We start from the raw sequence: 12,779 nt of genomic DNA on the forward strand, positions 1-12,779 counted from the left end.
GTTTGTCAGGTGTAGTTTTTTCCCTCCACACGTTTGTGTGTGCTGCCATGCTACTCATGTTTCTGTCTATATTTCTTTTCTTGTCCACTCCATCTCCGCTGCTACGTCTTCATTATTCTTTTATTATGCTGTTCAATATTTCATTGGAGCCGAGTTGTCCACACGCTGTAATTTTGAACGCAACTTAATTCCTTTGTTGTGCCATTCTGTTACACCTTTCAGAGTTCAAAGTTTAAAAGATGGTATTTATAATCTTCCAAAGAAGTGCACGCTATCCAAAAAGACCCTGTTATTGGCTTGGCAATAATTAATTAATGTTAATCAACTTTTAGTGGAATTGTATTACAATAATGAAAAAAAATTAGGGCTATCAATTAATTAATATATTTAATCACAATTAATCTCATGATTGACCATGATTAATCAGGATTAATCGCAAATTAATTGCACATTTTTATCTGTTCAAAATGTACCTTAAAGGGAGATTTTGTCAAGTATTTAATACTCTTATCAACATGGGAGTGGACAAATATGCTTGCTTTATGCAAATATATCTATATATTTATTATCTGAAATCAATTAACAACACAAAACAATGACAAATATTGTCCAGAAAACCTCACAGGTTCTGCATTTAGCATAAAAATATGTTCACACATATATATAACATGACAAACTCAAACCCAACAGGCAACAACAGCTGTCAGTGTGTCAGTGTGCTGACTTGACTATGACTTGCTCTAAAACTGCATGTGATTATCATAAAGTGGGCATATCTGTAAAGGGGAGACTCGTGGGTACCCATAGAACCCATTTTCATTCACATATCTTGAGGTCAGAGGTCAAGTGACCCCTTTGAAAATGGCCATGCCAGTTTGTCCTCGCTAAAATTTAGTGCACGTTATTTAACCTCCTTTGCGACGAGCTAGTATGACATGGTTGGTACCAATAGATTCTTTAGGTTTTCTGGTTTCATATGATACCGGGGATCTTCACTTTAGCTTTAAAACTGAACTCGTTACAACCTCCGAAATATCGATTGCGTTAAAGAAATTAGTGGTGTTAAAAGGAATTAGCGTTAACTCGTTATTATCGCGTTAACTCTGACAGACCTAAAAATATGCAAATTAAACATATATAGCTTTATTAGTATCTTAAAACTGATTCCAACCATATTTCCGACCCTTACTTGTGTTGATCCCAGAGAAATTTGTTATGTAGTGCTTTAAAGCATCTTTTTATGTAAATGAGAAAACAGCTTTAAAGCTGAAGTTGGTAACTTTGAGCAAATATGATATAACAAAAATAAGTTATTTTATAACAGTCAGTATATTCTGACAGTAGTGCATGAGACAGGTAATCTGAAAAAAGTCATGTCTCCCTGTGTCCTCCTGTGCTCTTAATGGCATTAGCATTTCATATCACAGATTATCTGTCTCATGCACTAGTGTCAGGGTATAGTAATAGTTTTATAAAAATAACTTTTCATCATATTTGCTCAAAGTTCCCGACTGCAGCTTTAAATCTTTTTGATAACAAACTGCCTCACTGAAAGCCACGTAATTCCCCTTTTCTGCCTTGAAATCCCCACTCTCACGTGCCTTTTGTTGCCGTCATATTGTGGCATTTCATAAAAGCCACTCTTGCCAGCACCATCTGAAGCACCTTCTGCCAGGCCTGCAGTGTGTTTTCAGTGAGCTCGTGCTCCACAAATTCAGTTTTGATCCTCAGTCTCCAGACTTATCAGTAAGTCATACAGAAGCTGCGCATTCACTTTGGATGTCACAAGCAAACCTGACAGGATTTACGAATAAACGCTGTCTGCTACCCGGTGAGAGTTTACTGACAGTTCCTACAGGTTCATTGTCTGCTCTGTCTATCATTGTGTCTCCTCTCTCCTTCCCTCTTTCTCCCCACAGTTCATTTACAGCATCTCACATATGCCGTCTGTCTGTCTGTCTCACACAAATCTTAAACCTCTCTCCCTCGTTTTCTTTCTTGCTCACAAATACTCAGCGCTTTCAAATGCCATGAATGGAAGAGGATTCTTCTGCTTCGCTCCCACACACCTTAACACTTTTTTATTTTTCAACTCTCTTCCTCTGCCTCTCTCTGTGGTTTGGTGAGACAGCTCTGCAGTGTGGGCAGAGTGTCTGAGTTGGATTTGACCTCCAGCAGTGCTGTTGCTCAGCTGACTTGTCTGTTTGACTCTCATGGCCTCGGGCTGTGAGTTTTACGTAAAATATGGTGCCATTATTTTCTTTTCAAGCTTTGCAGATCGCCTTGAAATCAAGATTGGTATGTGTGTGTGTCAGAGTGTGTATGAGGACATGTGTTGTGCTTGCATAGAGAAGAGATAGCAACAGATTGCAGGCAGAAGGTTGCGCTAAGTATTCAGCACTTACTGTATTTGATGGTGTTAATATTCTATTGAATATTTGTAAAACTTTTCAGTGTTAACACAGGGGAATCAGACACATCAGACCTGACGATAGTTTTGCATCTGTAGGTACATTGTAGTAGGGTTGTTTTAGGACTTGCCTGTGTAGCTGATGCCAAATGAAAGTTCTGCTGACTGCTCTGATTAAATGAGGGTGCTTGTCACGCTCTACATATCCCGGTTAAATAGGTTAATGATGCAAAATTGCTTTGCAAAACTTGTAGGGAAATACATTTTTCATCCACAGTGAAAAGATAAAATTTTTTTCTCTTATTTAAAAGGATGATGTTGATTTTTAACCTGAATAAAATGCCTGGGCCAGAAACAATTCTGAGATAATGTTTAGTGTCAGTGACTCTCTGTTAAATAAAACCTGTGGTAGATGTTAAGACCTCAGGGGCATCATTTAGTGTTATTGATCTGGATTTCTTCTGCTTCAGTAATTGTGTTTGTTACCGTATTGGTTTTTCACAGTGCATACTGTTTCTCAACTTATTCTTCCGCTGCATGTGTGTTATGTGTTGTGCTATAAATGGAAATATATGTACAAGTCTTGACTACTTAATTGTTGAACAGGACAGCTGAGGACAGTGAAAAAAACGTTTTATTAAGTATTACACAGCTGACTAGGATCATCATCATCATGACACTGTTCAAGGCTAATAGAAATCTTGGACTCTGTTTTGAGAATGGACTTACATTACATATTGTCCAGACTCTGAAGTAGTCTAGACAATATGTAATGTAAGTGGGCTGTGATGCAGTTTGACCAGTAATGAGAGCTGGGAGACCGGTCACGCCATGGCTCGGTGCCACGTCACTCTGCGTTGGAAACAACAGTCCAGAATAGTGGCGGGGAAAGTGAGCGGGTAAACATGCCTGAACCAAAAGTGAAATCTATGGAGCTACACCTGGCAGGTGACTTTGAACTGAAAGCCAATTGTCCTGCTACTGTAACATCAAATGGATTCAGTTCTGTAGAGATAGAGGAATCCTAAAAGGTCATTTTTAAGAGTCCTTTTGTCCTTAAAATTTACAATGATGTTTTTTTATAATGGACCACAGGAAAATGCTAATGACATAAAAAACATGCCTGAAACATTTAAATGAATGGGTAGCAGACACTGGATTTGTAGCTCTATACGTGGATGACCTTCTGCCTGTGTTGTTTAACCTTATCGATGTGTCAGCGCTGCTGGGAAGAATTGATCAGGCTTTATGAAGTGAACCTAGAAGCTCAAACTGAGGTGTTTGAAGATGAATGCTTCATGACTGAGATGACTGACAGGCGTGTGTCTGTAACTGAGAAATCTCATGACACCTCCTGACGGGGTGTGATTGTTCGGTGTATCGACCGGTCTGCTTTGAAAACAGACACAGTGGCAACAGTTCTGACACTCTACCATGATACTACAGCCACTTCAAACACTCAGTCACAGACTAGTACGTGAAAGTTGCATGTAATAGCTAAGGAGAGGAAGAAAAATGTACAATCCTGGAAAAGCAAGCAATATGTGGTGAAGGCTAAGAGCGTTTCTGCCGCTAGGTTTTCCCCTGATCTTGGTGTGCCAACAGATTGCGTTTGTATCTTGAGAAGCTCTTGGGTCAAAAAGTAACATGCAAGTACTTGGCTCACGTAATGTCACAGCTGAGTGTAATGATGTTGCTGAGATGTATGTTTGGGAACTTTGGCCTGAAGGAACATCTGCTACTACGAGCTGTGTCAGAAATACACTGAAGTGCTCTAAAGTTGAGCAATCAGGTCAAGTATCTTCGTCATTTTACAGATGATTTGATGGATATAGAGATAGGCTATATGTTGAAAATGCTGTTGTAGTTGTATGTAAGTCTCACATGTGTTGAATTGTTTAACTCACTGGTTCCCAACATGGGGGTCTCTCAACGTGTGGCCTTCTTGTTTTTAAGAAGTGTAAGAAAACATTTTTTAAAAATATACAGTTGGCCTACACTCACCGGCCACTTTATTAGGCACACCTGTTCAATTGCTTGTTAACACAAATAGCTAATCAGCCAATCACATGGCAGCAACTTAATGCATTTAGGTATCTAGACGTGGTGAAGACGACTTGCTGAAGTTCAAACCGAGCATCAGAATGGGGAAGAAAGGGGATTTAAGTGACTTTGAACGTGGCATCTGTTGTTGGTGCCAGACGAGCTGGTCTGAGTATTTCAAAAACTGCTGATCTACTGGGATTTTCACGCACAACCATCTCTAGGGTTTACAGAGAATGGTCCGAAAAAGAGAAAATATCCAGTGAGCGGAAGTCGTGTGGACGAAAATGCCTTGTTGATGACAGAAGTCAGAGGAGAATGGGCAGAGTGGTTTGAGATGATAGAAAGGCAACAGTAACTCAAATAACCACTCGTTACAACCAAGGTATGCAGAATACCATCTCTGAACACACAACACGTCGAACCTTGAAGCAGATGGGCTACAGCAGCAGAAGACCACCCGGTACTAGCAAGGTGTACCTAATAAAGTGGCCGGTGAGTGTATATCTCAGGATTTCATTATTTTTTGTGGAGAAAACTAAATGAAATTGTTATTTTTAAAGTTTGGATTATTATTTAAGACATAAACAGGATAAGGGCACGGTGAAGACCTGAACACAAGCTACAGTATATAGAGCCTTCTCTCTCTGCTAAACAGCCTCGTCCTACATTAGAAACGTACGCAGTTAAAACAACCAAAGAGCTGATAGAACAATGGCCAAGCGTCAGGGAGAAGAAAACACTGAATATGTCAAAAAAGAAGCATATTAATTAGTACGTATGATTGTTAAAATAAAGAAAGAAAAAGAATTGTAATAAAAGTTCCTAAAAATAACAGGAAAACTCATCTTTGATCCAATATTCACATATACTGCTCAAAATTCATCCAAATCGCTCGTTTTACACAAACGTCCTGCAGTTATTGCTTTCACTATTTGGGTTAGTTGTAAAGTTTATCAGCTGTTCTTTACTGTTATTGTTATGCATTGAATATAATATGGTTTCTTTACTCCTCTGTGACAGTAAACTGAATATCTTTGAGTTGTGGACAAAGCAAGACATTTGCGGATGTCATCTTGGGCTTTGGGAAACACTGGTCGACATTTTTCACCTTTTTTATGACATTTTTTAGACCAAACAACTAATCGGGAGATTAATCGACAGACAATGAAAATAATCGTTAGTTGCAGCCCTACTATTAATGCCATTGTTTACAGCTCATCTGTCATGTAGGAGTAAACCGAGCGGTATGCAGAGACTGACAGTCACTTACAGAGTGTTTGTACAGTACAGTGTGTGCGTGCCAGGATTTTGTAGAGTTCGTCATATGTTCGTGAGCACAAATGTACCCACATGTCAGGCAGCGATAAGGAATGTTTTACTGCACAGTAAATTAATGTGCAGACATAAAGGACAGCGTGTGTTTATCCTACCAGAAGATGCACTCTTAAAGTTGTGGTGACCGGTGTCAGTTTTGAGAATGGGTTATTGATAGTGATGCTGTTAGTTTCATGTAATACACTGTTCATGATGGTAGTTTTAAGTTTTACAATTTTTCTTATCCAGCTTTTCATTCTGTAGATTGTGTTGAAATAGATTGAATTTGACTGATTTGAATCCCCTTCTTGTAGCAGTATTATAAAATGAAACCTCACACACGCACACACTTCTCTATATGCAGCTTCCTCTATAGGATTGCACGTCACATGCCAGTGCAGTCTTCTTGTCAGTTTGTCATTAAAAGTTCAGTAGGCATGAACAGAGGATGGTGAAAATTGCTTCTGACAATAGATGAGGATGGGCTAGAGTTTCTGCTCACATCTCTATAGGAACAATGGGACGAAAGATGGAGAGAGAAGAAGAGAGAGATGGAAACGAAAAGAGACGGAGATGGACAAGAGACAATACCTGTGTGTGTGTGTGTGTGTGTGGTGCTAATCACTCGGTGCTGCATTGTCTCCTGCTGACAGTGATTCTTTTGGACGGACAGTATTGGATGAGATAGACAGTCTCTACCCCCTCCTCCATCTCTCTCTCTTTCTTTTTGTTTCAGGAAGTGAACTCAGGGTTGTGCACGCCATCTGCTCTGGCACTGCGTTGTAGGTGAAAGCATGACAAGAAGCGAGGACGGGTTTGCTTCTCAGTGTGTACCTGTGTGTGTGAGCACTTCATTTCAGGTGCTTCTTACAGCACATGACGGTCACATAACACACACACAGGTCACATGAGGGGTCAGGCTGTTTAACTATGTGTTCTTATAAATGCAAATGTGTGTTTCACATGTTACAGAGAACAGATGTGTCAAACTGGCTGACTACTTTGACCTTGAGATTGTCAATTACACCTAATAAATTTAAAACATACAGTCCTTTAGGTGCGCTCAACTTCAACTCTGATGTTCTGTTAAGGCGTACACAGAATATTTTAACATATTTTTAATGCTTTTCTTATTGACTTATCGCCTGATGTAATGTGTTGTTTACTGGTGCCCTATGCAAGCTTGGCGGAGCAGAAATCATTTAAATTTTAATAAGTTCTGACCGGCAGAGCAGTAGAGTGGGAGCAGGCTTGGTTCGTGCATGTGTTGAAGGGTGGGGGTGGTGGATGCATCGCTGTACTGTATCTGAATACAGTGATCAGATACTGTACTGGATTATGGCGGATTTATGTACCCACACTCTTTGCATATCTGACAGTACAGCAGAAACAAAAGGTTCACTGGGCTATTTTCTGAGACGATTACAAAAAAACGCATCAAGTCTCCTCCCGTCACTCTGATGCACTGAGCGGAGAGCTCATTCAATTGATAACGATTTCCTGTACTTTCAGACTCGGTAAACAACATTTGCATCAGTCAGTCAGTCAGTCAGACAGGTGAAAGGAGACACAAGGGAGAGAGAGAGAGGGAGTGGATTTAACTGGCTCTCATGAAGGGATTAAAACCCCTCGCTGTTACTGCTGTATACACTTGTATAGATTGAGCCACCAGGGTGCAACTTGCTCCCCTGCGTCCCCTTCACTGCAACACTGTGGGTTGTGATAACAAGCTCTGAATCAGTCCGAGTTCCTAGTAGCATTTGAAATGAGCTGGAGCAGACGTGTTTTTTTAATTGATAGAGGGAAGCATTAGGAGGCATGAGGCTGTGTTTGACTTAATAACAAATCTATTAATAAATCAGTAGTGAATATGTGTGTCAGTACAACCCCCCACAGAAATGTGTGAAGCATTAAAAAGCTTTATTTAGTTGCCCTGGCCTCTAACTGGCTTCATTATCAGTCAACCTTATTGAAGCTCTGATACACATGAGGTCCAATTAGGTGGCAGCATGCTCAATAAAACCCATGCGAGACTGCTGTTTTACCTGTGGTGGGTCATGATGGCATGTAGCTATGTCTTTGTACAGTTTGTACAAACTTTGTAAAGTTTATTTTATAGAGATAAAAGATATTTTAAAGCCTGCACTATTTAAATCCATGTTCATTCTTCTTCACTGCCTTTGCTGGTGCATTATCATATTTCATGGTGATTACCACCACCTGCACTGTAGGTCAGTAGAATAGTGTGGAACCATTTGCAGGAAATGTTTATCGCGTCATACATGCGTGCATGTGTGTCCTTGTACGTACCACGAGACAACAAAACGGAGATGGGCTCATAAATACACTACTAGAGGTCACAAACTCCACAGGTTACTTTTAGACTACAATTACGTTGGGAGCATGCAAGAAACTACAGTTCCCATTAAAATTATGTCATTGTAACTTGGTTTTGTCCATATCATAGACTATATATAACGATGGACGACATGACATTGCTCCAAAAGTGAAGCCAAAACATCTCGGTCGCCCCCTGGTGGCTGGCTGCAGCATAGGTCATAAAGTCCGCCCTCTCTATGTTAGTGGATGGGACATGGGCCAAACTTATCAAAGTACACGTCAAATACATTTTTCCCAAAGATGCTTTCTGTCATTTTAGGTAGTTCTTATCACACTGATGTATGTTCGTGTTAATTTTTCTGATAAATTTGGTTTTAATTAGATATTTGATGCTATAAAATGGGGGTGAGACAGCTGTGATTGACAGCTGCTCTGACTGAAGTAGTCACGGAGTCGGAGGCTCGGGATAGAATATCACATTCAAAACAGCCTTTGTCTATAGTTTTGCCAATAACAAAAAATGTTATAGGGAGTAAAATTGTACAAAATAGTGATTGTATTTACCTGAAATGAGCAGCAGCTGGCCCCTTGTTCTGGTGTGCGAGTACACCGGGAACAGGATGGCAGTCTCCAGACGGAGCCTCGTAGGGGTTAACATGCAACCACTATGTCTCATCTCAGGCTGAACCCATGTTGACAGAACATGCAGGCTTAGCTGCACATTATGGAAGCATACTGTACTTTAGTTTTTCAGTAAAGAGAGAAAGGAGAGGCAGCAGATGTGGGAGATGGGAGGCTTTTAATGGGTTACAGCAGTCAAGGCCAGAGACTAGTGACTCTGAAACACACAGCAAAAGCCAAATATAGACACATATTCATCGAAGGATAATAACAAACTCACAACGAGCTTCTTATTTTCACTTTTAAAAAAGACTGTATTTGTGATGTGCACAAATGTCACTAGTCACCTCTGATGTGCCCATATGTGGGGAATAAAATACTGAAAGATCCGGTGAGAGAACAACTCATTCCTGATGACATTTCAAGATGTGTTGCAATAGAAAACATGAAGGCTTTGTGAATACTGGGCAGGCCAACTCATAAACTGCTAATTTAGCGGAAGAGCGTTGGTGTCCGCTCAGCTGCTGTACATACCGTAGCCTGTTGAGCGCTTGCACAGCATCGTGGTGTGAAAGGCCAGTTTTAGCAACTCTTGTAAACGTGTCTGTGATGATGTGCCATCCTATGGAGGAGGTGTGAAGGTGCTCAGTGTTTGTGTATATGTGACCTAAACATTGTAGCTGTAATCTTATTATCAAGTATTTGTCTGTAACGTGTGAAAATACTGACACCGTGAGTCCCTGTGTATGCATGTGTGATTACGTTATAGAGAGATGGCAGCTGTTCAGTTTCACCTCAGCTTTTTTTCAACAAATAATATACGAGGAACATGATAATGAATAAAGGAAGGAATTCTTTGTGCCTCCTGGTCGCACTCAAAACAACCCCACAACAAATACTCAGCGGCCCTAACCAACGCATTATCTCTGCTTGTTGCTATGGTAATCATGTCCTTGGCTCTGTAGTGCCATCATTCAATTTGGAACACTTTAAAACACACACACACACACACACACACACACACACACACACACACACACACACACACACAAAACAAACACATTTAAGAAAGACTTTAAGCCAGTGGGGGTTAACTAAAAAGGCAACTGAATTAAAGAGTGACAGGAATAATGGGACTGGAAAAAGGGAGGGTGATATGATGTGTTATGATGAAAACAGACCGGTTTGAACACTGAGTGCTGTTTATGTCATGACTGTATGAACAAGACCTACATTTATTGATTTTAGTAGTGATTTGGAGCATAAAGTAAACAGTCATTGTTTTCATTGTCAAGATTTTGTACAAGTTGGTGCTACTTAAGGTGGAAATAATTGGGATCTAGAAATGTAAACACAGATTTTTGGAACTATAGGATAATTTTAAGAAAACAAACCGTTAAAATTAGCGCGGTCAAAGTTAACACATTAACGCAAATACATTTTAACGGCACTAATTTGTTTAATGCATTAACGCAATTGATATTTTGGAGGTTGTAGGGGGCTCAGTTTTAAAGCTAGAGTGAAGATAAATAACGCTCTGAGGAAAAACATGGCCATTTTCAAAGGGGTCCTTTGACCTTTGACCTCAAGATATGTGAATGAAAATGGGTTCTATGGGTACCCACGAGTCTCCCCTTTACAGACATGCCCACTTTATGATAATCACATGCAGTTTGGGGCAAATCATAGTCAAGTCAGCACACTGACACACTGACAGCTGATGTTGGGCTGCAGTTTGCCATGTTATGATTTAAGCATATTTTTTATGCTACATGCAGTACCTGTGAGGGTTTCTGGACAATAGTTGTCATTGTTTTGTGTTGCTGATTGATTTTCAATAACAAATATATACATACATTTGCATAAAGCAAGCATATTTGTCCACTCCCATGATGATAAGCGCTTTAAATACTTGACAAATTTCCCTTTACGGTACATTTTGAACAGATACAAAATTTGCGATTAATCATGGACAATCATGCGATTAATTGCGATTAAATATTTTAATCGATTGACAGCCCTTATTAAAATACCTGAGACTTCTTATGAATACTATACCTTTTAATCCTGTAGGTCACAAACATCAGTGCTGTTGAGGCTTTGAGAGGCTTGACAAGGGTGAAACCCTGTTCATGCTGTTGGAGAAACTCACGCAGGAATTCCCTCAGAGTGATGCAGGGGATGTTAAAATTAAAAAGTGGAGGAACAGGGGAGAGACAGCAAAGAGTGAGTGAATTCTATGAATCATAGTAAATCCCTACAGGGGCCTATTATATTGAAGAATAACAAACTGATGGTCTGTCGGTTTGTCTGAACTGTTGCTGTGCCCTTGGGCATCCTGAAAGACGCTGATAGTAATATTAATTATAGTGACAGGCCTGTAACTGAAGCTAGCTCCCAGTTCAAACCCTTTATCTTGGATGTGGCAGCAGTTGATAAGACTAATACCTCTCTGTGCATAGCTGAATAAAACATTTCACTGGGTCTGTGGCAGCTGAAGTTATGAATGTAAGAATAAAGATAAAGTAATAGCACGGTCTGTCATTTTATAGTTGTTCTGGTTGGTGTTACTGCTGCTCCGATCTGATCCACTGTACAGTGCAGTTTTCTCTGATGTTGGAGTTAACAATAAGGCTCATCCTCATTCAAAAGCTTAAAGTGCTTTCTTCACTCACTTTTGCTTTTTAATTAAAAGAAGTGCCAGGATGGCTTGTCAGGTTCTTTCCATGGTGTGGCAGGAGAGTGATTCAAATGGAGCTTGAGAGCCAAAAATCGAAAGCAAGCATCAGCACACACTGATATCAAGGATTTTATTGCTGACGTTGTCTACCTCTTTAGCTGCCCAACAGGATAGAAGAGAGAGAGAGCAAAATAAAGACAAACAGATTGATCATGTGAACTAAGAAAGTTCATCAGTGATTTAACTTTTACTAACCCTAACTGTGTTATTAAGTGCTTACTGCCATGTTGATCCATGAAAGTGCAGTCCTTTCTCCTCAAAAAGAATCAGTCCTCCCAGAGGCCCTCTTAAGTTAGTAATTAATCCTTCATCACAGAAACAGTGTCACTGTAAATACACAGGCGTCCTAGCAATTATCACAAACAAGTTTTTTTTTCTCTCCAGTAATTGTTAAAATAATCTATTTTAAGTGTGTACTGTTCTTTGTTTCTTAACTAGGCAGCAACCTTCGGTTCTGAAAAGTGCCTTAAACTTGCATTCTTTCTAATAGCCAGCAGGGGGCGACTCCTCTGGTTGCAAAAAGAAGTCTCATTGTATAGAAGTCTATATGACCCTACTTCTCACTTGATTTATTACCTCAGTAAAAATTGTAAACATGAGTTTATGGTTTCAGTTGCTAGTTTCAAATCTTCTTCAATACAGCATGATGTTCATTTGGTAAATTATGGTCCCATTTAGAGTCAAATAGACCGGTGACTACGTCCACTTCTTATATAAAGTCTTTGTTTTTAAGATTTTCGCTAGTGGTGTTGTTGTTCGCTAGCAGCCCAACAGCAGCAGCATGTTCCCTAAATTGTTAGGGTGAATATGAATTTGACGGACACGTTCTTCCCAAATATCAAGATGAAATTTGAAACGTGTTTCCCTATGGATTAGCATGTATGGATAATCATCTGCCCTGCTCTTGACTGGATGCCAGTTGAAGATTATGGGACTGCAGTATACAGCAGGTGCCAGAAGGAAGCAGATTGTTTTATGACTCTTAGAGCAGATATTTTTGAGCTGGAAAGCCATAGTTTGTGTCATTACCAGCCTGTCTCTCTCTGGGGATCGCTCACAGGATCTACAGCAAAAAGTAAACTTTGCTCCCCCTTCCTCTTCCATTAATGGAAACAGTGTCCAAAAAGCAGAGCAGCTACTGAAGCAGCACAACATCCTCCTTGTTTCCAGCTAAAAATCTCCACATCCTAACAGTGTTGAAACTACAGGCCCATCATCAGACAGACTGCTGCTGTCTCTACAACAACTGATATCCGCAGGGCTCCTGTCTCTTTCACACTATATAGCTCTCCTGACAGCTCTTTTACC

The 12,779-nt window shown here is 40.0% G+C and overlaps 1 protein-coding gene across 4 annotated transcripts in view; it reads left to right on the forward strand.

Moving 5' to 3' along the window:
• Positions 1-12,779, forward strand: part of kcnab1a (potassium voltage-gated channel subfamily A regulatory beta subunit 1a) — a 119,939-nt gene that overhangs the window by 41,036 nt on the left and 66,124 nt on the right. The gene's annotated exons all lie outside the window — the stretch shown is intronic.

This window comes from Sebastes fasciatus, chromosome 7 (genome assembly GCF_043250625.1).
Source record: "Sebastes fasciatus isolate fSebFas1 chromosome 7, fSebFas1.pri, whole genome shotgun sequence".
Lineage (NCBI taxonomy): Eukaryota > Metazoa > Chordata > Actinopteri > Perciformes > Sebastidae > Sebastes > Sebastes fasciatus.